This window comes from Oncorhynchus mykiss, chromosome 1, assembly GCF_057628025.1.
Source record: "Oncorhynchus mykiss isolate SJ-2025 chromosome 1, ASM5762802v1, whole genome shotgun sequence".
NCBI lineage: Eukaryota > Metazoa > Chordata > Actinopteri > Salmoniformes > Salmonidae > Oncorhynchus > Oncorhynchus mykiss.
In genome coordinates this window covers 31,524,225-31,550,752 of record NC_143022.1, presented here as the reverse complement: position 1 = coordinate 31,550,752, position 26,528 = coordinate 31,524,225, and the positions used below count along the sequence as shown (strand labels likewise).

The window sequence follows — 26,528 nt, the reverse complement described above, 5'->3', positions numbered from 1 at the left end:
TTATCTCAGTCTTTTCTTGTTTGGAACATCTTGGCGTTAAAGCTATCATTCATCAATCTACAACAGGAAAGGAGACTGGGAACTTAGAATAAGGATGTTATTATGGGGCAGCCTGAAATATTTCCCTCTGCCTCTGGACTGCACAAACTGGATACTTACAATGCATTATAATGATCTCTGAAATCATCACTAAATGATTAAACACATTTTTCATTTTCATGAAATTCATGTCTTACCAAATGAAAACAGTCCCTCTGCCAGTGTCAACAATGTATTTGACCTTGCTTTGTTGGATTATAGTTATTTTGTGTTGTTTGCCTTGGTGACTGGATATACTGTAGCATCTATTGTTTCCTCAGTCTGGACTGTGCTTCTACACCTGCATTGCTTGCTGTTTGGGGTTTTAGGCTGGGTTTCTGTACAGCACTTTGAGATATCAGCTGACAGGCTGAAAGAAGAGGCAGACATTATTATCCCAGTGACAAGGAGGAGAGAGATGAAAACATCTAACATTTCATTAAGGGCGGCAGGTAGCCTAGCGGTTTAGAGAGTTGGGTCTGTAGCCAAAAGGTTGCTGGTTTGAATCCCCGAGCCATAGACTGTTCTCTCTGCTACTGTATGGCAAGTCGTACCGATGCACCAAGACTGGAACCAACAGGACCCTGAAAGGTTTACACCCCTATGCCATAAAACCGCTAAATTATTATGATGGCTGAGCAGTCAGACGTCTTTGTCCTCGTCTTGTCCCGTGTATATATCTTTTATATCTTTTTTCTTCACATATCTTATTTATATTTTTCCTAAACCTCAACTTCAATATACTCTCCTGCAACCCGCCTCACCCAATGTGGTGTGGATCTGCATTTTCTAAAGTATTTTTCTTTACTTTCGAACCGGAATCCCCCAACAGTAGCTAGCCAGCTAACTAGCTACTAGCTAGTAGTCAGCTAACCACTGCTAGCAGTCATCAGCTAACCTCTAGCTCGGAAATCTCTAGCCAGTTTGCACTACGCGATTCAAACCAGAGCATACAGGACTTATTTTCTCTCCATATCCACAGATTCCTACCGCAAGCTCTGAACCTTTTCACCTGGATCATCGCAGCTAGCTAGCTGCCATCCGAGATGCTACTCCTGGCTAACGTCTCTGTCACGAAGCAAGCACCAATTAGCCAGGAGCTTGCCCATGCTTGGCCCATCTCTCGGCTAGCTGAAGAGGTCCATCAGCCACTCCTTGGGCTACAAAACCTATTTTGCCAATTGGCCTGGACCCCCTTTACTACACAAAGCCCTGCTGATCCATCACGACTGGACTACCGACGTAATCTGTCCGAGGGTTATTTTTGCAACAGGCACCTCCGTTGCAACTTCCCCTGAATGTCCATCTGCTAGCTGTGGCCCGCTAGCTGTCTAGAGCATATTGGACTGTTAGCTGAATAGGTCCATTGGTCAATTTCATGGGCCACTATACCTATTTTGCCAATTGGACTGGGCACCTTTACTACACGGAATCCTACTAATCCATCACGGCTGGTCTGCCGACGGAACTGCACGAGGAGGCTACAACAGACTTCTTCCGTCGCGACGTACCTCTAAGGCTCTTCTGCAAGCTTTCTAGCCCCGGCCCGCTAGCTGTCTCCAGCCTGCTTAACTACTCACTGGCCCCCTATGATAACTTGGCTACGCATGCCTCTCCCTAATGTCAATATGCCTTGTCCATTGCTGTTCTGGTTAGTGATTATTGTCTTATTTCACTGCAAAGCCTCCAGCCCTGCTCAATATGCCTCCAGTTCCACCTCCCACACATGCGGTGACATCACATGGTTTAAATGATGTTTCTAGGGACAATATCTCTCTCATCGTCACTCTATGCCTAGGTTTACCTCCACTGTATTCACATCCTACCATGCCTTTGTCTGTACATTATGCCTTGAATCTATTCATTTGTTGACTTCTATAACTGTAAAAGCCTTGGTTTCATGCATGTTAACATTAGAAGCCTCCTCCCCAAGTTAGTTGTATTCACTGCCTTAGCGCACTCTGGCAAACCAGATGTTCTAGCCGTGTCTGAATCCTAGCATAGGAAAACCACCAAAACCCCTGAAATTTCCATCCCTAACTATAAAATTTTCCGACAAGATAGAACTGCCAAAGGGGGTGGAGTGGCAATCTCCTTCAGAGATAGCCTACAGAGTTCTGTCATACTATCCAGGTCTGTGCCCAAACAATTTGAGCTTCTACTTCTAAAAATCTACCTTTCAGGAAACAAGTCTCTCACCGTTGCCGCTTGCTATAGACCACCCTCTGCCCCAGCTGTGCCCTGGACACCATATGTGAATTGATTGCCCCCCATCTATCTTCAGAGCTCGTGCTGCTAGGTGACCTAAAGTGGGACATGCTTAACACCCCGGCCATCCTACAATTTAAGCTTGATGCCCTCAATCTCACACAAATTATCAATAAACCTACCAGGTACAACCCCAAATCCGTAAACACGGGCACCCTCATAGATATCATCCTAACCAACTTGCCCTCCAAATACACCTCTGCTGTCTTCAACCAAGATCTCAGCGATCACTGCCTCATTGCCTGCATCCGTAATGGGTGTGTGACCACCCCTCATCACTGTCAAACAATCCCTCAAACACTTCAACGAGCAGGCATTTCTAATCGACCTGGATATTGACCTCATCCTGTCAGTAGACGATGTCTGGTGATTCTTTAAAAGTGCCTTCCTCACCATCTGAAATAAGCATACCCCTAGCACAGAAACATCCTGTGGCATACTGCATTAGCATCAAATAATCCCTGTGATATGCAACTTTTCAGGAAGTTAGGAACCAATATCAAATCAAATCAAATGTATTTATATAGCCAAATATACCCAAGCAGTTAGGAAAGCTAAGGCTAGCTTTTTCAAATATACATCTGCATCCTGTAGCACAAACTCAAAAAAGTTATTGCCGCGGTCACCCTCCTCTTCAAAGGGGAGACACTCTAGACCCAAACTGCTACAGACATATATCTATCCTACCCTGCCTTTCTAAGGTCTTTGATCACCGACCATTTCGATTCCCACCGTACCTTCTCCGCTATGCAATCTGGTTTAAGTGCTGATCATCACGATATCATAACCGCCATCGATAAGAGACAATACTGTGCAGCCGTATTCATCAACCTGGCCAGGGCTTTCGACTCTGTCTATCACCACATTCTGATCGGCAGACTCAACAGCCTTGATTTCTCAAATGACTGCCTCGCCTGGTTCACCAACTACTTCTCTGATAGAGTTCAGTGTGTCAAATCGGAGGGCCTGTCTCTGTATATATCGATGATATCGATGATGTCACTCTTGCTGCTGTTGATTCTCTGATCCACCTCTACGCAGACGACACCATTCTGTATACTTCTGGCCCTTCTTTGTACACTGTGCTAACTAACCTCCAGACGAGCTTCAATGCCATACAACTCTCCTTCCGTGGCCTCCAACTGCTTTTAAATGCAAGTGAAACTAAATGCATGCTCTTCAACCGATCGCTGACCGCACCTGCCCGCGCATCCAGCATAACTACTCTGGACGGTTCTGACCTAGAATATGTGGACAACTACAAATACCTGGGTGTCTAGTTAGACTGTAAACTCTCCATCTGTAAATAGCCCATCCAACTACCCCATACTGTATTTATTTTTATTGTTTGCTCCTTTGCACACCAGTATCTCTACTTGCACTTTCATCTTCTGCACATCTATCACTCCAGTGTTTAATTGCTATATCGTAATTTCCTTGCCACTAAGGCTTATTGTATTTCCTTACCTCCCTTATCTTACCTCGTTTGCACACACTGTATATATACCTTTTTTCTACTGTATTATTGATTGTTTGTTTGTTTATTCCATGTGTAACTCTGGGTTGTTGTATCTGTCGAACTGCTTTGCTTATTTTGGCTAGGTCGCAGTTGTAAATGAGAACTTGTTCTCAACTAGCCTACCTGGTTAAATAAAGGTGAAATAAATAAATAAATAAATATCTCTAGAAAACAGCTTAAACAAATGTAAATGAAGCTACTTTGTTGTTATTCTGGCTGCACTGTTTGACTTGACTGTAATATAACCGTAGTTGGCTAGCTATTAAGGAAGGATAAGAACTTTGCCAGCCAGTATGGAAATGCAACATTTAAATGCAACAAAAAGACTGAACAACTTGGTCGCATCTCTGGCACCCGAACCAATGGAACGACCAGCCAGCTTGGGTAGCAGTATATCTTGTGGAAGGCTGAAATAGTATGAATAAATAAATCAAAATAACGTTTTTAATGAAAATATGTCAATCATTATTTGAATATGTTGGTAAACCGTTGTATAAAAGTAATGATGCCCTCGAAGCCGGTGTTTGGAGGATATACATCACCCGTGCCTGTCAAACCCTGATCTGGTTCACCTGTCCTTGTGATTGTCTCCACCCCCTCCAGGTGTTGCTTCTTATCCCCAGTGTATATATCCCTGTTTCCTGTCTCTCTGTGCCAGTTTGTCTTATTTGGCAAGTCAACCAGCGGTTTTCATTGCACCTATTTTTCCCCAGTCTCTGTTTGTTTCTAGTCCTCCTGGTTTCAACCCTTGCCTGTCTGAACCTTCCTGCCTGACATCTCTGCCTGGTCTGACTACCAGCCTGCATATCCCCTTGTACTGTTTTTGGACTCGGATTTGGTTTCTGACCCCTGACTGGCCTGACCTCGAGACTGCCTATCGTCTGGTACTGTTTGTTATATTACATTTCAGAGCTCTACCATCTGCCTCCTGTGTCTGCATTTGAGTCTCGCCTTGTGCCCCTATAGTGCCAATACATCCTCCAAATACCGGCTTCAAGGGCATTATCACTTAAATGTCTACCTGTCATACCCCTGCACATTGAGTCGGTTCTGTTACCCTGTGTATATAACCAAGTTATCGTTACTCATTGCGTATTTATTCCTCATATTAAAATTTTTATTTTTTTTCTCACTCTTTTACTGTTCTGTTGTTTTAAGAAGCACATCACTTATCAAATTTGATTTGACTTTTGATTTGAATAGCATGGTCTTCAGTCTGGGTAACCTATACAGAAGCCTGACCCACTCCACTCGCTGTGGGAGTGTTATGTTTGACCACATTGCCATTGAAGAGCATGCCATCTTAAATGCCAGGCGTGATTATCAACTATTGACTTTATCACAGAGGAAGAGCTAGATAGGGGTATTTATATTTGTGTGGATACCTGCTTTGTCTGTCTCAAGTTTTCAAAGAGACAATGTGTTCTCTGTGGAGCACATGCTCTTCTGCGTAATACTTCAAACGCCTCAGTGAGACATTGTATCATTAATTCGCTTTAGTGTGTCTTTAATTGCTTGGTTTGCCTGTTAAATATTTGAGAAGATATTCAGATACAGGCAAATTACACAAGCCTATTTCCATTTCCTCGTAATGTTGTTTTTTATCAAGCACCTCAGGGCATGGTACCCTGGCCTGGATGTTAATTGAACAGAACAACATCCCGTATAGCCCTTTCAGATGGTGTTTGATTTGCATGTCTCAAGTGGAGGGATTTGACAAATTCACAAACCTAGCTTAGAAGTTATTCAAGCACACGCAAGCAGACTGATAATATTTTTATCATGTAAACTCCCTCCATCCGGGATATGCTGCTGTGCAAAATAAACAAAACACACTTCTAAAAGCAATACTTGGAAATCCACCACCTGAGAAATTGTGTTTCATTAATTTTATACTCCTATGGCCTATCCCACTGGAAACAGACGCTTAAACACTTAAACATCTCTTTTCTATTTACATTTGGTTGAGTTGTCAACTAATATGAATTCAACTTGAAATGAACAAATAAATTGGTTGAAATAATGTGGAAACAATGTTGATTCAACCTGTTTTTACCCAGTGGGTTGGGTTGGGAGGTTTTGATACCAAGCCTTGATCTTTGACCTAAAACTATCAAGTTTTCTTTAGATTATCTCCATCACAGCGAAGCCATTTGCTGCACATCAGTCAATCATTATAGGTCCCCACAAGTGAATGCATAATGTCCTTCACAAAGGGCAGGCATACTGTACAGAACCAATGCAAATTTCAATGTCAAATTCACAAACAAAACAAATGATGTTGTCAGGCAAAATATATTGAAAGAGTATACATTGCCTTCGCTACTGAGAGCTATCTTAACCACTACTATAACCATTCAATTTTAGAAATAAAAGCAGTGATATTTTAAACTCACTTTATTAGTTTCAAGAATCAAATAGAATCATTGACCAGAATCATTGAATATATTGACCATTGTTGATTAACAATTATATACTCCCCAAACAGATTCACATCTAAAAGAACAAAAAGAAAATGAGCCAATTACAGGTTTGGCACACAGAGAGATAAAGAGTAGATACTATATTCAAGGCAACACGTTGGCTTCAGACTAACTAATTACTTACAAAATTGGCTCATTTATCTTGATTGGACAGGCTACAAGATAAGAACCATATATCACCGCAATGCTTTTGGATCACTAGCCACACTGAAAACAATATTGGATTAACACATTTATAAAAATATATATATATTTCACCTTTATTTAACCAGGTAGGCTAGTTGAGAAAAATATCTCATTTACAACTGCGACCTGGCCAAGATAAAGCAAAACAGTTCGACACATACAACACATGGAATAAACAAACAGAGTCAATAATATAGTAGAAAAAGTATATATACAGTGTGTGCAAATGAGGTAGGATAAGGAAGGTAAGGCAATAAATAGGCCATGGTGGGGAAGGATTTACAGTATAGCAATTAAACACTGGAATGGTATATGTGCAGAAGATGAATGTGCAAGTAGAGATACTGGGGTGCAAAGGAGCAAGATAAATACATGAATACAGTATGGGGATGAGGTAGTTGGATGGGCTATTTACAGATGGGCTATGTACAGGTGCAGTGATCTGTGAGCTGCTCTGACAGCTGGTGCTTAAAGCTAGTGAGGGAGATATGAGTCTCCAGCTTCAGTGATTTTTGCAGTTCGTTCCAGTCATTGGCAGCAGAGAACTGGAAGGAAAGGCGGCCAAAGGAAGAATTGACTTTGGGGGTGACCAGTGAGATATACCTGCTGGAGTGCTTGCTACATGTGGGTGCTGCTATGGTGATCAGTGAGCTGAGTTAAGGCGGGGCTTTACCTAGCAGAGACTTGTAGATGACCTGGAGCCAGTGGGTTTGGCGACGAGTAGGAAGCGAGAGCCAGCCAACGAGAGCGTACAGGTCGCAGTGGTGGGTAGTATATGGGGCTTTAGTGACAGAACGGATGGCACTGTGATAGACGGCATACAATTTGTTGAGTAGAGTGCTGGAGGCTATTTTGTAAATGACATCGCCGAAGTTGAGGATCGGTAGGATGGTCAGTTTTACGAGGGTATGTATGGTAACATTATTGGAGGAGGCTTTGTTGTGAAATAGGAAGCCAATTCTAGATTTAATTTTGGATTGGAGATGTTTAAATGTGAGTCTGGAAGGAGAGTTTACAGTCTAACCAGACACCTAAGTATTTGTAGTTGTCCACATATTCTAGGTCAGAACAGCTGTAGTTTCACTTGCATTTAAGAGCAGTTGGAGGCCACGGAAGGAGAGTTGTATTGTATTGAAGCTTGTCTGGAGGTTAGTTAACACAGTGTCCAAAGAAGGGCTAGAGGTATACAGAATGGTGTCGTCTGCATAGAGATGGATCAGAGAAACAACAGCAGCAAGAACGCATTGATGTCTACAGAGAAGAGTCGGCCCGAGAATTGAACCCTGTGGCACCCCCATAGAGACTGCCAGAGGTCCGGACAACAGGCCCTCCAATTTGACACACTGAACTCGATCAGAGAAGTAGTCGGTGAACTGGCCGAGGCAGTCATTTGAGAAACCTAGGCGGTTGAATCTGCCAATAAGAATGTGGTGATTGACAAAGTCAAAAGCCTTGGCCAGGTCGATGAATACGGCTGCACAGTATTGTCTCTTATCGATGGCGATTATGATATCGTTTAGGACCTTGAGCGTGGCTGAGGTGCACCCATCACCAGCTCTGAAACCAGATTGCATAGCGGAGAAGGTACGGTGGGAATCGAAATTGCCGTACCAGGCAGTGATGCAACCGGTCAGGATGCTCTCGTTGTTGCAGCTGTAGAACCTGAGATCTTCAAAAGGTTCTACAGCTGCAACATCGAGAATATCCTGGCCGGTTGCATCACTGCCTGGTACGGCAATTGCTCAGCCTCCAACCGCAAGGCACTTCAGAGGGTAGTGCGTACGGTCCAGTACACCACTGGGGCAAAGCTGCCTGCCATCCAGGACCTCTACACCAGGCGGTGTCAGAGGAAGGCCCTAAAAATTGTCAAAGACCCCAGCCACGCCAGTCATAGACTGTTATCTCTACTACCGCATGGCAAGCGGTACCGGAGTGCCAAGTCTAGGACAAAAAGGCTTCTCAACAGTTTTTACCCCCAAGTCATAAGACTCCTGAACAGATAACCAAATGGTTACCCGGACTATTTGCATTGTGTGCCCCCCAACTCCTCTTTTATGCTGCTGCTATTCTCTGTTTATCTTATATGCATAGTCACATTAACTATACATTCATGTACATACTACCTAAATTGGCCCACCAGTGCTCCCGCACATTGGCTAACCGGGCTATCTGCATTGTGTCCCACCACCCGCCAACCCCTTATTTTACGCTTCTGCTACTCTCTGTTCATCATATATGCATAGTCACTTTAACGATAGCTACATGTACATACTACCTCAATAAGCCTGACTAACAGGTGTCTGTATATAGCCTTGCTACTCTTTTTTCAAATGTCATTTTACTGTTGTTTTATTTCTTTACTTACACACACACACACACACAGACACCTTTTTTTGTCGCGCCATTGGTTAGAGCCTCATGACAAATAAACTTTGATTTGAAATGGTTGGTTTGTTAACTCGGTTTTCGAAGACCTTAGAAAGGCAGGGTAGGATAAATATAGGTCTGCAGCAATTTGGGAATAGATTTTCTCCCCCTTTGAAGAGGGGGATGACCGCGGCAACTTTCCGATCTTTGACGATACAAAAGAGAGGTTGAACAGGCTAGTAATAGGGGTTAATAATTATAGGAAGAGAGGGTCCAGATTGTCTAGCCTGGCTGATTTGCAGGGGTCCAGATTTTGCAGCTCTTTAAGAACATCAGCTATCTGGATTTGGGTGAAGGAGAAGAGGGGAGGCTTGGGTGAGTTGCTGTGGGGGGTGCAGGGCCGTTGACCGGGGTAGGGCTAGGGGTAGCCAGGTGGAAAGCATGGCCAGCCATAGGAAAATACTTATTTAAATTCTCAATTATCGTGGATTTATCGGTGGTGACAGTGTTTCCTAGCCTCAGTGAAGTGGGCAGCTGGGAGGAGGTGCTCTTATTCTCCATGGACATTACAGTGTCCCAGAACTTTTTTGAGTTTGTGCTACAGGATGCAAATTTCTGTTTGAAAAGCTAGCCTTAGCTTTCCTATCTGCCGGTGTATATTGTTTCCTAACTTCCCGGAGAAGTTGCATATCACAGGGGGCTATTCGATGCTAAAGCAGAATGCCACAGGATGTTTCTGTGCTAGTCAAGGGCAGTCAGGTCTGGAGAGAACTAAGGGCTATATCTATTCCTGGCTCTAAATTTTTTGAATGGGGCATGCTTATTTAAGATGGTGAGGAAGGCACTTTTAAAGAATAACCAGACATCGTCTACTGACGGGATGAGGTCAATATCCTTCCAGGATACCCGGACCAGGTCGATTAGAAAGGCCTGCTCGCTGAAGTGTTTTAGGGAGCGTTTGACAGTGATGAAGGGTGGTCGTTTGACCGCAGACCCATTACGGATGCAGGCAATGAGGCAGTGATCGCTGAGATCTTGGATAAAGACAGCAGAGGTGTATTTGGAGGGCAAGTTGGTTAGGATGATATCTATGAGGGTGCCCGTGTTTACGGATTTGGGGTTGTACCTGGTGGGTTCATTGATAATTTGTGTGAGATTGAGGGCATCAAGCTTAGATTGTAGGATGGCCGGGGTGTTAAGCATGTCCCAGTTTAGGTCACCTAGCAGCACGAGCTCTGAAGATAGATGGGGGGCAATCAATTTACATATGGTGTCTAGGGCACAGCCGGGGCGCAGAGGGTGGTCTATAACAAGCGGCAACGGTGAGAGACTTGTTTCTGGAAAGGTGGAACTTTAAAAGTAGAAGTTTGAATTGTCTAGGTACAGACCTGGATAGTATGACAGAACTCTGCAGGCTATCTCTGAAGGAGATTGCCACTCCACCCCCTTTGGCTCTTCTCGTGTCGGAAAATGTTATCGTTAGGGGTGGAGATTTCAGGGTTTTTGGTCTTCCTAAGCCAGGATTCAGACACGGCTAGGACATCTGGGTTGGCAGAGTGTGCTAAGGCAGTGAATAAAACTAACTTGGGGAGGAGGCTTCTAATGTTAACATGCATGAAAACAAGGTTTTTACAGTTACAGAAGTCAACAAATGAGAACACCTGGGGAATAGGAGTGGAGCTAGGTACTGCTGGGCCTGGATTAACCTTTACATCACCAGAGGAACAGAGGAGTAGGATAAGGATATGGCTAAGGGCTATAAGAACTGGTCGTCTAGTATGTTCGGAATAGAGAGTTAAAGGAGCAGGTTTCTGGGCGCAATGGAGTAGATTCAAGGCATAATGTAATGACAAAGGTATGGTGGAAGTGAGTATATTGGAGGTAAACCTAGGCATTGAGTAATGATGAGCGATATATTGTCTCTAGAGACGTTTAAACCAAGTGTTCTGTGGGAGGAGGGACTAAACGGTTGGTTAAAGCATATTGAGCAGGGCTGGAGGCTCTACAGTGAAATAAGACAATAATCAATAACCAGAACAGTAATGGACAAGGCATATTGATATTAGGGAGAGGCATGCGTAGCTGAGTGATCATAGGGGTCCAGTGAATGGTTGGGCTGGCTGGAGACACGGTGATTCAAACAGCTAGCAGGCCGGGGCTAGCAAGCTAGCAGAAGAGCCTTAGAGGGACGTCGCGAAGGAAGAAAGTCTGTTTTAGCCTCCTCGTGCGGTGGCTTCAATAGACCAGTTGTGATGGTTTAGTAGGGTTCCGAGTAGCACAAGGGTCCAAGTTCAATTGGCAAAATAGGTATAGTGGCCCAAGAAATTGTCCAATGGATCTTTTCAGTCCAATATGCTCTAGACAGCTAACGGGCCACGGTTAGCAGGCTAGCAGATGGCCATTCAGGGGACGTCGCGACGGAGGGGCCAGCTGGGGAAAAAAAACCTTGGGCAGATTATGTTGGTAGTCCAGTCGTGATGGATAAGCAGTGCTTCGTGGAGTAAAAGGGGCTCAGGCCAATTGGCAAAATTAGGTATAGATGCCCGAGAAATTGGCCTATGGGCCTATTTGTTGACAGTCCGATATGTTCTAGACAGCTAGCGGGCCGCGGCCAGCAGGCTTGCAGATGCGCATTCAGGGGACGTCGCAACGTAGGAGCCAGTTGTGCAGATTACGTCGGTAGTCCAGTCATGAAGGATCGGCGGGGTTCGGCGGTGCTACGCCATCTTGGATAATCCCATAGCCTAGAGCCTATAGCCTTTAATCAATGCATTGACCAATTAGAAACAACAAAGAAAATGATATGCATTACAGTAGTGAAAGTATTTGACAAACAAGCATGACTCATCATAGAGGTATCTTTGGTTTGTTAACAAACCATAGTTTTGGCAAGTCGGTTAGGACATCTACTTTGTGCATGACACAAGTAATTTTTCAAACAATTGTTTACAGACAGATTATTTCACTTATAATTCACTGTATCACAATTCCAGTGGGTCAGAAGTGTATATACACTAAGTTGACTGTGCCTTTAAACAGCTTGGAAAATTCCAGAAAATGATGTCATGGCTTTAGAAGCTTCTGATAGGCTAATTGACATCATTTGAGTCAATTGGAGGTGTACCTGTAGATGTATGTCACAGCCTACCTTCAAACTCAGTGCCTCTTTACTTGACATCATGTAAAAATCTAAAGAAATCAGCCAAGACCTCCACAAAATTGTAGACCTCCACAAGTCTGGTTCATCCCTGGGAGCAATTTCCAAATGTCTGAAGGTACCACGTTCATCTGTACATACAATAACACGCAAGTATAAACACCATGGGACCACGCAGCCGTCATACTGCTCAGGAAGGAGATGCGTTCTGTCTCCTAGAGATGAACAACAGCAAAGGACCTTGTGAAGATGCTGGAGGAAACAGGTACAAAAGTATCTATATCCACAGTAAAAACGAGTCCTGTATCGACATAACCTGAAATGCCGCTCAAAAAGGAAGAAGCCACTGCTCCAAAACCGCCATAAAAAAGCCAGACTACGGTTTGCAACTGCACATGGGGACAAAGATCGTACTTTTGGAGAAATGTCCTATGGTCTGATGAAAGAAAAACAGAATGGTTCGGCCATAATGACCATCGTTATGTTTGGAGGAAAAAGGGCGAGGCTTGCAAGCTGAAGAACACCATCACAACTGTGAAGCTCGGGGGTGGCAGCGTCATGTTGTGGTGGTGCTTTGCTGCAGGAGGGACTGGTGCACTTCACAAAATAGATGGCATCATGAGGGTGGAAAATGATGTGGATATATTGAAGCGAAATCTCAAGACATCAATCAGGAAGTTAAAGCTTGGTCGCAAATGGGTCTTCCAAATGAACAATGATCTCAAGCATACTTCCAAAGTTATTGCAAAATGGCTTAAGGACAACAAAGTCAAGGTATTGGAGTGGCCAGCACAAAGCCCTGACTTCAATCTTATAGAACATTTGCGAGCAGAGCTGAAAAAGCGTGTCTGAGCAAGGAGGCCAAAAACCTGACTCAGTTACACCAGCTCTGTCAGGAGGAATGGGACAAAATTCACCCAACTCATTGTGGGAAGCTTGTGCAAGGCTACCCGAAATGTTTGACCCAAGTTAAACAATTTAAAGGCAATGTTACCAAATACTAATTGAGTGTATGTCAACTTCTGACCCACTGGGAATGTGATGAAATAAATAAAAGCTGAAATAAATCATTCTCTCTACTATCATTCTGACATTTCACATTCTTAAAATACAGTGGTGATCCTAACTGACCTAAGACCTAAGACAAGGGATTTTTACTCTAATTTAATGTCAGGAATTGTGAAAAACTGAGTTTAAATGTATTTGGCTAAGGTGTATGTAATCTTCCAACTTCAACTGTATATATTTCCACACTATAAAGTTGGAATAAATTGTGAAATTATGAAAATGATGATAATGCCGTTTTAGTGTAAGAGCTGTTTGAAAAGATTGCTTGAAATTTCAGCCTGTTTTAGTAGAATTGAGTTTTGGCCTTTCTGGTGACCACCATTTGTAAATAGACCAATAAGAATGTAAGTTCTAAACATCTCTGTCAATGACACCTAGTTTTCCGTTTTCCCCTCCCCATTTAGACCATTCCCAGACAGTCCTAGCTAAGATCTTGCTTGAGAACTTGCTCTTTTTGTTTATTTTTTCCATTTTAATTGAAAACATTCACAGTAAGGTATTTAACTGTTAGCCAGGATTTACTTGATATGGAGATAAAAAATGGCTGCATTGGACCTTTAACAAGAAATGTGTGGAGTGGTTGAAAAACAAGTTTTAATGACTCCAACCTAAGTGTATGTAAACTTCTGACATGAACTGTATAAAACACAGGGAAGTCTCGTTTTTGACCACACTGGGCCTTTAATCAGTGGAAACACTGTTTCTGAAATATCTTTAATTTGAATACAATAAATGCCAAATAACTATGTAGATAAATATTACCCTATACCTCTGAACCAAGAAATCTATACCAATTGAATATACTCTCCTAGCAACACGGTTTATATTTGCAATTGAATAACTGCTGAGTACAGACAAAAAAAACCTTTCACACAAAGGTGTGGTCATGTGTTTGTTTTCACAGTGAGTCCAACAGTACATCCTACAACAAATAAATTGTAATAAGTGAGCTACACAACCAGTTTCCACAGTGCCTGTCGATTCTAGAGTGTACTGTATATTGATGATACATAGGGCTTCTTGAGGATAACAGCCATGGGCCCCTGAGGACTTCACCCAGTAAGCTTTGCTAAGAAATATTTCTATAATTTCAGCAACAACATTCTTAGAACGCATTGATGGCGAACAGCGGCAAGAGATTTTAGATCATGCACGGTAATGCTGGCTTTCACAAGGAAGATGGAATGCACAGCAAGTTAACTGTGAGGTCATTTGGGTCAGCTTTTTAAAAATGGTCCAAATATGCAGATCCCTCATGGGAATTCACAATTAGTGTGAGTGAGCCTTTCTGCAGAGCGAGTTGAGCTTGTGGTATGTTACTGACATGCGGTCCATGCGTCAGCTGGCAGTTGAAACATATAATGATCGGAACAGCATATCCAGATGTGATTGAACAGCGAACATAGCTGGAACAAGACTAAGTACTCAAGGAAGTTCCCAAGACTTGTTGAACTTGTCTGTCCTCCAGTCCATTATTAGGTCAGTACATATTCAAGTTGTTTTTTTTATATGATACAGTACATACTGTACTGTAAGTAATCTACATGTTCCTATCACACAAAAGGCATAAGAGGAAGCCACAAGGCCAGACCAAATTAAAATAAAATGGCATATAAATGGCAATAAAATAGAAAATATCATAATGAGAAGACATGATTACAGTTATTTCAATTAAGCTAATTCTTCTTTAAGTTTGAGGGGTTTTCCTTTTCATACCGATTTAAATATTATTATTATCCTCCCCTCTAGGCCTTAACATATTTCATGTACAAGGGAAAGAAAACCTCCCCTGATTTGACGGCATTCATCAATTTAAAGACCTAGCTATCTTCTCTCCAGCCAGCCTTAGTGAGAAGTCAGTACATAAGAGCGCTGGCTGAGAGACACATGACAAATGACATCATGTATCTTTATATCATGCAAGGGTAACTCTGGGAGAGCATGTTTAATGTCCCTTGGGGATAAACTTCCCAATCCAACTCCTGCAACAACACAGTATGGAATCATTTCATATTTTTATCCTGTTATGAAATAAGCAAATAAAACATCTCCACAAATTGAAGGTAAATAAACCATGGACATTATGGATAACTTAAGTCTATCTTTGTTTGATTGATTTGTAAGATATTCGCATATTGTACTCAAAATGAAACATAATTTATGAGAGAATGTCTGGTGAGGGGAGTTGGGGAGGAGATGTTTGATCGCCTTATTACATTACTGAAATTATTATTACTGTACAAGCATTCATTTTTCTTCACTCTAGCTCCATCTAATTTATCCTATTGACTATTTCAAATTCATAAGCTGTGCAAGAGCATGTGCAAATAATTGTATTTCAGCCAACCAATATAGTGAGGAAAAGTGCTTACAGATGGATTATTAGTTAGAGAAAGTGAGTTTAAAGAAAGTCTGTCCCTCAAGTCTCACTTCTCCCTTTCAAAATACGATACATTTAGAAAGGGGATGCTATAGAAATTGGGGACAGTTAGGGTCATTTTAGAAATGTGAAACATGGTAGATCTGAAGCCACAAAGGATCACTGTGGTATTTCATTTAGAATGACTTAAAGGGTCAGGACCCAGAGCTTGTGTTGATATTGGGATGTGCTTTATGAATTTCCCTCAGGTTTTCTAATCTTGTTACCTTGAATGATTGAATTGCACTGGCAGGCAAGGTATACTGTAAAATGGGACCATCTCATCTCAGTTTCACCACCAAGTGCATATTGCATTTCAGCCTGCTCATCGCTCTTTCTAGCAAAATGTACAATACAATCCACACACCAGCAATACACAAAGATTTTATTCTTCAGAGGATTTTATTGTCTTCTAATTCCTACATAGATAATCTCAATATATTGAAATGTGATGTTTCTTTTTCATGAAACAAACATAGTTGTGTCAATGTCTGACTAAATAAATGTGTGTGATAGGAGTGAAGAAGGGTAAAGCTGCTATGGACAGTCAGTATTTTAGTCTCATTACTGCAGTATTCTCCCTATCTCCCTCTGGCTGGATCGAGTGTCTGCTGCTCAGGATGTGGTGGAACAATTAATCCTCAGATTGATTCACTTCCTATTGAATTGCCCCCAGTTGTAATTCAACCTGTCCTTGTTAATCATAGACCTCTGTTTCACTCCAAAGAAAAATTGGTGATGTGAGACGATGTTGTTGTTGTTTCACCAAATGAATCTCTTATGAAAAAATCCTGTAATAACTATTTGAAGGACAAAGGATTCTGCAGTGGTAGATTATTATTTCTACTATAGCAGTGTGTTGCTTGTCACAGCAACATTGTATATCTACATAATGTGTGGAAAGTACCAATATGAAAATGTTCATCATTTAATTGGCACGAGTCAATTGCACCCCATGGCATAAAACTGTTGTGTCCCTTCAGTGTGCCCAGTTTTAGTGTAGAAACATTTTTTAAATAATACCTTGCGTATTTTGTTTAGTCAATGATGCTTCCTGGTGTGTAGTTGGCATTATTTCAAAATCATATCAATTTCACTGAATGAACAGGATAAGCTCATAAAAAGCAATCTCCTTAAGGCACATGATATACGGACAGCTAATTTAAATTGTAAGTGATTCAGCCGGGGAAAGTCAAATTCTATGTCCTGAATGACTCAGATCATCTTTCCATCGATAAAGTCTGCCGTGGCTGCAGTTTGGAGAGAGAGATTCTAGATTACCATTGGGAGGCATTGATATTTAGAACTAAGAACAGATATAGCCCTTGTTTCACTCCAGACTTGACTGCCCTTGACCAGCACAAAAACACCCTGTGGCGTACTGCACTAGCATTGAATAGTCCCTGCGATATGCAACTTTTTAGGGAAGTCAGGAACCAATACACACAGTCAGTTAGGAAAGCAAAGGCTAGCTTTTTCAAACAGAAATGTACACCTTGCAGCACTAATTCCAAAGAGTTTTGGAACACTGTAAAGTCCATGGAGAATAACAGTACCTCCTCCCAGCTGCCCATTGCACTAGGAAACACTGTCACCACTGATGAATCCACGGTAATCGAGAATTTCAATAAGCATTTCTCTACGGCTGGCCATGCTTTCCACCTGGCTACCCCAACCTTGGCCAACAGCTCTGTACCCCCCACTGCAACTGGCCCAAGCCCCCCCGCTTCTCCTTCACCCAAATCCAGACAGCTGATGTTCAGAAAGAGCTGCAAAATCTGGATCCCTACAAATCAGCTGGGCTAGACAATCTGGAATCTCTCTTCCTAAAATTATCCGCAGTCAATGTTGCAACCCCTATTACTAGTCTGTTCAACCTCTCTTTCGTATCATCTGAGATTCCTAAAGATTGAAAAGGGGCTGCGGTCATCTCCATCTTCAAAGGGGGAGACACTCTAGACCCAAACTGTTACAGACCTATATCTATCGTGCCCTGCCTTTCTAACGTCTTCGAAAGCCAAGTGAACAAACAGATCACCGACCATTTCGAATCCAACCGTACTTTCTCCGCTATGCAATCTGGTTTCCGAGCTGGTCATGGGTGCACCTCAGCCACGCTCAAGGTCCTAAATGATATCATAACCGCTATCGATACAAGACAGTACTTTGCAGCCGTCTTCATCGACCTGGCCAAGGCTTTCGACACTGTCAATCACCGTATTCTTATTGGCAGACTCAGTTTCTCTAATGACAGCCTCGCCTGGTTCACTAACTACTTATCAGATAGAGTTCAGTGTGTAAAATCAGAGGGCCTGTTGTCCGGACCTCTGGCAGTCTCAATGGGGGTGCCAGAGGGTTAAATTCTTGGGCCGACTCTTTTCTCTGTATATACAGTTGAAGTCAGTAGTTTACATACACTTAGGTTGGAGTCATTAAAACTCATTTTTCAACCACTCCACAAATGTCTTGTTAAAACGAACTATAGTTTTTGCAAGTCTGTTAGGACATCTAATTTGTGCATGACACAAGTAATTATCCATTAATTGTTTTCAGACAGATTATTTCACTTATTATTCACTGTATCACAATTCCAGTGGGTCAGAAGTTTACATGGACTAAATTGCCTGTGCCTTTAAACAGCTTGGACCTCCACAAGTCTGGTTCATCCCTGGGAGCAATTTCCAAATATTTGAAGGTACCAGGTTCATCTGTACAAACAATAGTCTGCAAGTAAAAACACCATGGGACCACTCAGCCGTCATACCGCTCAGGAAAGAGACGCGTTCTGTCTCCTAGAGATGAACGCACTTTGGTGTGAAATGTGCAAATCAATCCCAGAATAACAGCAAAGGACCTTGTGAAGATGCTGGAGGAAACAGGTACAAAAGTATCTCTATCCACAGTTAAACGAGTCCTGTATCAACATAACCTGAAAGGCCGCTCAGCAAGGAAGAAGCCACTGCTCCAAAACCGCCATAAAAAAAACAGCCTACGGTTTGCAACTGCACATGGGGACAAAGATCTTTTTTTTATTTTTATAAATGTGCTCTGGTCTGACGAAAGAAAAATAGAACTGTTTGGCCATAATTGTCACGAATCCGACCGAGGGTGGCTCCCATTCCCTTTCGGGTGGCGCTCGGCGGTCTTCGTCGCTGGCCTATTAGCTGCCAATGTTTTTCTTTCCTCCCCCTCCTTGTATGTTTATTGTTAGCACCTGTTAGTTAGTAATTAGTTGGGCTTTATTAGACAGCCGGCCCGCCTGTTTCTTTGTGCGGGATTAATTATTGTAACCTTCGTGTATGAAGTAGACGAACGTGTTTGTTCCTGGTTGTGTATTCTGCTGTACTGTTTTCATCCCCCGTGTTTGGGGCATTTGTTTTTGAGCACCCAGTGTTTTGTGAGTGCATTAAATAGCACAGTATTAAACTCTCTGTTTCCTGTGTCTGACTCCACACCCACGCCACCCGAAGCGTTACAATAATGACCATCGTTATGTTTGGAGGATAAAGCGGGAGGCTTGCAAGCTGAAGAACACCATCTCAACCGTGAAGCACAGGGGTGGCAGCAATATGTTGTGGGGGTGCTTTGCTGCAGGAGGGACTGGTGCACTTCACAAAATAGATGACATCATGCGGCAGGAACATTATGTGAATATATTGAAGCAACACCTCAAGACATCAGTCAGGAAGTTAAAGCTTGGTCGCAAATGGGTCTTGCAAATGGACAATGACCCCAAGCATACTTCCAAAGTTTTTTTTATTTTTTATTTATTTTTTATTTCACCTTTATTTAACCAGGTAGGCTAGTTGAGAACAAGTTCTCATTTGCAACTGCGACCTGGCCAAGATAAAACATAGCAGTGTGAACAGACAACACAGAGTTACACATGGAGTAAACAATTAACAAGTCAATAACACAGTAGAAAAAAGGAGAGTCTATATACATTGTGTGCAAAAGGCATGAGGAGGTAGGCGAATAATTACAATTTTGCAGATTAACACTGGAGTGATAAATGATCAGATGGTCATGTACAGGTAGAGATATTGGTGTGCAAAAGAGCAGAAAAGTAAATAAATAAAAACAGTATGGGGATGAGGTAGGTAAAAATGGGTGGGCTATTTACCGATAGACTATGTACAGCTGCAGCGATCGGTTAGCTGCTCAGTTGTGGCAGAATGGCTTAAGGACAACAAAGTCAAGGTATTGGAGTGGCTATCACAAAGCCCTGACTTCAGTCTTATAGAACATTTGTGGGCAGAGCTGAAAAAGCGTGTCTGAGCAAGGAGGCCAAAAACCTGACTCAGTTATGATGCAGAAAAATTAATCCATGCTTTTGTCACTTCTAGGTTAGACTACTGCAATGCTCTACTTTCCGGCTACCCGGATAAAGCACTAAATAAACTTCAGTTAGTGCTAAATACGGCTGCTAGAATCCTGACTAGAACCAAAAAATGTGATCATATTACCCCAGTTCACTGGCTTCCTGTCAAAGCAAGGGCTGATTTCAAGGTTTTACTGCTAACCTACAAAGCATTACATGGGCTTGCTCCTACCTATCTCTCTGATTTGGTCCTGCCGTACATACCTACACGTACGCTACGGTCACAAGACGCAGGCCTCCTAATTGTCCCTAGAATTTCTAAGCAAACAGCTGGAGGCAGGGCTTTCTCCTATAGAGCTCCATTTTTATGGAACGGTCTGCCTACCCATGTCAGAGACGCAAACTCGGTCTCAACCTTTAAGTCTCTACTGAAGACTCATCTCTTCAGTGGGTCATATGATTGAGTGTAGTCTGGCCCAGGAGTGGGAGGGTGAACGGAAAGGCTCTGGAGCAACGAACCGCCCTTGCTGTCTCTGCCTGGCCGGTTCCCCTCTTTCCACTGGGATTCTCTGCCTCTAACCCTATTACAGGGGCTGAGTCACTGGCTTACTGGGGCTCTCTCATGCCGTCCCTGGAGGGGGTGCGTCACCTGAGTGGGTTGATTCACTGATGTGGTCATCCTGTCTGGGTTGCCCCCCCCTTGGGTTGTGCCGTGGCAGAGGTCTTTGTGGGCTATACTCAGCCTTGTCTCAGGATGGTAAGTTGGTGGTTGAAGATATCCCTCTAGTGGTGTGGGGGCTGTGCTTTGGCAAAGTGGGTGGGGTTATATCCTTCCTGTTTGGCCCTGTCCGGGGGTGTTCTCGGATGGGGCCACAGTGTCTCCTGACCCCTCCTGTCTCAGCCTCCAGTATTTAAGCTGCAGTAGTTTATGTGTCGGGGGGCTAGGGTCAGTTTGTTATATCTGGAGTACTTCTCCTGTCCTATTCGGTGTCCTGTGTGAATCTAAGTGTGCGTTCTCTAATTCTCTCCTTCTCTCTTTCTTTCTCTCTCTCGGAGGACCTGAGCCCTAGGACCATGCCCCAGGAATACCTGACATGATGACTCCTTGCTGTCCCCAGTCCACCTGACCGTGCTGCTGCTCCAGTTTAAACTGTTCTGCCTTATTATTATTCGGCCATGCAGGTCATTTATGAACATTTGAACATCTTGGCCATGTTCTGTTATAATCTCCACCCGGCACAGCCAGAAGAGGACTGGCCTTCCCACATATGCTCTCTCTAATTCTCTCTTTTTTTCTCTCTCTCGGAGGACCTGAGCCCTAGGACCATGCCCCAGGACTACCTGACATGATGACTCCTTGCTGTCCCCAGTCCACCTGACCGTGCTGCTGCTCCAGTTTAAACTGTTCTGCCTTATTATTATTCGACCATGCTGGTCATTTATGAACATTTGAACATCTTGGCCATGTTCTGTTATAATCTCCAGCCGGCACAGCCAGAAGAGGACTGGCCATCCCACATATGCTCTCTCTAATTCTCTCTTTCTTTCTCTCTCTCGGAGGACCTGAGCCCTAGGACCATGCCCCAGGAATACCTGACATGATGACTCCTTGCTGTCCCCAGTCCACCTGACTGTGCTGCTGCTCCAGTTTCAACTGTTCTGCCTTATTATTATTCGACCATGCTGGTCATTTATGAACATTTGAACATCTTGGCCATGTTCTGTTATAATCTCCACCCGGCACAGCCAGAAGAGGACTGGCCACCCCACATAGCCTGGTTCCTCTCTAGGTTTCTTCCTAGGTTTTGGCCTTTCTAGGGAGTTTTTCCTAGCCACCGTGCTTCTACACCTGCATTGCTTGCTGTTTGGGGTTTTAGGCTGGGTTTCTGTACAGCACTTTGAGATATCAGCTGATGTACGAAGGGCTATATAAATAAATTTGATTTGATTTGAGTTACACCAGCTCTGTCAGGAGGAATGGGACAAAATTCACCCAACTCATTCTGACATTTCACATTCTTAAAATAAAGTGGTGATCCTTACTGACCTAAGACAGAACATTTTTACGAAGATTAAATGTCAAGAATTGTGAAAAACTGAGTTTAAATGTATTTGTGAATGTAAACTTCCGACTTCAGCTGTATCAATGATGTCGCACTTGTTGCGGGTGATTCTCTGATCCACCTCTACGCAGACGACACCATTCTGTATACATTTGGCCCTTCTTTGGAGACTGTGTTAACAAACATCCAAACGAGCTTCAATGCTATACAACACTCATTCCGTGGCCTCCAACTGCTCTTAAATGCTAGTAAAACAAAATGCATGCTCTTCAACCGATTGCTGCCCGGACCCGCCTGCCCGACTAGCATCACTACTCTGGACGGTTCTGAGTTAGAATATGTGGACAACTACAAATACCTAGGTGTCTGGTTAGACTGTAAACTCTCCTTCCAGACTCACATTAAACATCTCCAATCTAAAGTAAATTCTAGAATCAGCTTCCCATTTTGCAACAAAGCCTCCTTCGCTCATGCTGCCAAACATACCCTCTTAAAACGGACTATCCTACCGATCCTTGCCTTCGGCGATGTCGTTTACAAAATAGCCTCCAACACTCTGCTCATCAAATTGGATGCAGTCTATCACAGTGCCATCCGTTTTGTCACCAAAGCCCCATATGCTACCCACCACTGCGACCTGTATGCTCTCGTTGGCTGGTCCTCGCTACATATTTGTCACCAAACCCACTGGCTTCAGGTCATCATTAAGTCTTTGCTAGGTAAAGCTCGCACTCCAGCAGGTATATTTCACTGGTCATCCCCAAAGCCAACACCTCTTTGGCCGCCTTTCCTTCCAGTTCTCTGCTGCCAATGACTGGAATGAATTGCAAAAATCACTGAAGTTGGAGACTTATATCTCCCTCACTAACTTTAAGCGTCAGCTGTCAGAGCAGCTTACCAATCGCTGCAGCTGAACACACCCCATCTGTAAATAACCCATCCAACCAACTACCTACCTCATCCCCATATTTGTTTTTGTTTTTCTGCTCTTTTGCACACCAGTATTTCTACTTGAACATCCTAATCTGCACATATATCACTCCAGTGTAAATTGCTAAATTGTAATTACTTCGCCACTATGGCCTATTTATTGCCTCACCTCCTTACTTCATTTGCACACACTGTATACAGATTTTTCTATTGTTATTGACTGTACGTTTGTTTATTCCATTTGTAACTCTGTGTAGGTTGTTTTGTCACACTGCTTTGCTTTATCTTGGCCAGGTCGCAGTTGTAAATGATAACTTGTTCTCAACTGGCCTGTCTGGTTAAATAAAGGTGATATATATATATATATATATAACAGGTTGAAAGCAGACCAGGGCTTTCTAAGCAATCTATCTACCCCAACAGACAGTAAAACACAGAAATAAAAACAACTTGGTAAATGGCCCCCTTGACACTGTTTTAACTGTTATTCTTCAACAATATTTGTCTCTGGGTTCAGTGAAATGTGGGAATGCTTATGCAGAAAAACATAATATCTTACATTCAAATGGATCAATCATAAAACTAATAATGTAACTCCAAAACAAAGCAATGCACTCTGTTTTTTCATGTCAGGAACGTGATTCTGCAAAGTGAGACTATGAAATAGGTAACCCCAGTAACAATTTACTTCAAAGGCAAAAGGTCCTCTTTCCCAGTCAGAGAGCGCCAGAGGGAAAAACCACTAGGGCACTCTTTGATCTCACCTGCTCTATCACTTTTGATAAGAGCTTTTGAAGCCAATGTGCACAACATTGTCATTCATTGAGAGAGCTGGTATTATAATCTACTAAGAGCACATTTTTAAAGTGCTCCACAAACACTCTAAAACAACTTAAAGCTGATAGGAAACACATTCTCTCCTTTCATTAGTTCTTGCAGCAGAACCAAGCAACAACCCAGACAATAGTCTGGTTATGACTACAGCCAATAACCTTTGCACTCTCTGTTCTTTTCAAATCAGTATTCAATTGACCTTGTTCACAATATCTGCCAGCTCTTTCATAGACGTCTAGACATGTACTGCAGATAGATACATTGTCAAAAGCACACAGTATCCGAACAGCTTCCAGAACTCAAGGTCACACATACTACATTGAAAATGTTCAAATAGCCATACAGTATCAATGTAATACATCTTACCTTAATCCTTACAACAGTACATATGGTACAATTGATTTCCAGTCAAGGAACCATACAATCACACTGCTCTCCATCTCCACTGTAAAGGCCAGTGTGACACCTGTAAACAAGGCCCTGACTTATCCAAACCACCCAATTGAAAACACAGGCTAATAACCCAAAACCCTCAGTCATTTTAAACCACATTTAGGAAATGAGGTGCTAAGTGTGCCTTCATGGTTACTATAAATGATAGCATTTTGGCTTATTGCAGAGAGACAGTTTTTCAAGTAAATGTTAGTCATTCGATTAAGACACTTTCCTCGTTGAAGTTCCTTACACTGTGTCTTGATGGACTGTAATCAAAGTGAGTAACATTCAACCCTGCAATTTGATGATGCTTAAACAACATGTTTATTGACTTTTTTATTTACCTCTTTTCACAAGGATTTATTTAAGGGATGCATTTCGACAAACAACTCTTGATTCTTTCATTATGTGTAATGATAAATATGTGTTTGTTACTGATTACTGTATCTATCTCTGTGTGGAGAGTTGCTTTCGCTAGCTTAGCTGAGAGGGAGATGGGGAGCGGAGCTGTGTGGATCTCTTCTCTATTGTACTTGGTTAGTAGGGACTGCAGGTATTGATTGCCGTTGGGCTGAGATGAGACAACATTGCTCTAAGCTCTTTGACGTGCGAAATGACTTATGGATTTTCTTTCCCCTTAAAGCCCCTCTGATCCCTCAGCCTCTCCTCTCCTGGTTCTTATAGATGGTAGTAGAGGGAATGGAGGGAGCCTGTCAGTCACTGTGAGAGACAGACATGTTGCTCATACACTCCCTCCTCAACAATGTCTGAAGAAGAAATGTCAGGTGATGAGATGGAGAAGAAGAGAGGTCAAGGAGCAAATGCACATAGCTTTCTTAGAGGTTTAAGAGTATGTTCCAAACGTTTGACTCTACTGCCAGGGGAGTGCACTACAACTCTATTCTCCAACAACTTTCCTGCAAATAATACTACACTCTAAAGTTCGTACTATGAGAAAAAACAATAACTGCCCTGTTCATCATCTTGATATTTCTGCAGTCCATTCAGTAAGTTATCATAGAGGCCTAATGTGTTTCTGTCCTTCATACTCAATTGATCTGGATCAAAATCATTATCATGCCATCTCAAAACTGCAGCGCCACTTAAAAACAAATGTGAGCTTTGGTGATATTTACAGCTCATGCTCCTAGTGATAATTATGGCTCAGCAAGTCAATCAGAGGGAAACTAACAGCCTGAAGGGCCCCTCCCGCTGAGCAGCAGCATGTCTACCCTGCTCAACGATAATGCTCAGGAGATGTTGACTTACTTAAATGAGATGGATGTCCTTCCATGCTTCACAGCTTATTTTCTCCAGACGGGGTCCTGAGACATTTGTGCAGCCAGTCGGGACTCTCTCGTGTGGTGGTTCTTGCACATGCCCATATTGGTGAGTATAATTTGCAGTAATTTCCTGCTGCTATTTTGTTCAGTGCTCCAGGCTCTGTTTAGAGGGCCGTGTTGGAAAGCAATACCCTCTCTCCTGTGTGCCCACAATGCCTAACCTGCATCCCCTGAACTAGACATAGCACAGTCTATCTCAGCATTGGATATATAATTCAGTTTGTCTTAAGAATTCCAGTGGCTTCACCTCGTTTGGCATGATTGTTGTTGTTGTTCTTCATTTGTTTTGTACAGATTTGGTACTATATATGCTGTAAATTAAGTAACAGTTGTTGTTGAAAAGTGATGAGGCCAAGTTTTAGAAAGCCAGAACAGAGACAACAATTACAGTATACCTTTGGGAAAGGTAGCAGAGTTCCACCTTCAACTTGTGATTGATATCCTTGTATGACTGCGTTTTTCACGCTTTTATTCATGCGGAAGACATTAGATGTGTAATATACTCAGTATTAGTCCTGTTATTTTCCTTCCATGGCAATGTAAAAAATCCGAAATACCAAGAGGAAATATTATCACTGTCACTGTTGATCGCTGTTATTATGATCCATACCATTGATTTGTTACTTTTTACATGGTACTTGGTTTTTCTTTGCATTTTATCAACTAACCACATCGCAAAAATATAGTGAAAATATAGCATGGATTTGACCCCTGATCCTCAATGAAAAAGGCATGGAATTACTGAGCTGTTGAACTGGAATGTATTTCCCTTTTATTGGCCATGGTTATAAATTGTTTTCCTCTTCATGATGACTGAGGCTAGCTGCATTATGCTGCATAATCCCCAGTGCCTCCTCTATGTTATGTGATCCAGGTGGCAAGCCATCCAGTCTACCACTATTCTACTATACAACACATTGCTGCGTTGATAAGGCATCCGTTGTGTTTATGGCAAAAGAGGACATGTTGACTTTCTAATGCTATGAAGGCAGTAGATTGCCTGTTAAATTGTTGTAGCGGTTAAGGCACAGGAAACAACAGTGGCTTCAGTGGCTTC

The 26,528-nt window shown here is 42.6% G+C and overlaps 1 long non-coding RNA gene across 1 annotated transcript in view; it reads left to right on the top strand.

The window, feature by feature from the left end:
* LOC149985473 (uncharacterized) overlaps positions 1-21,037 on the top strand; it is an 86,990-nt gene extending 65,953 nt beyond the window's left edge. Inside the window, exon 3 of the long non-coding RNA XR_016492933.1 lies at positions 20,923-21,037. This is a non-coding gene — a long non-coding RNA (uncharacterized LOC149985473). The remainder of the gene's footprint in view (positions 1-20,922) is intronic.
* The last annotated feature ends 5,491 nt before the right edge of the window (positions 21,038-26,528 follow it).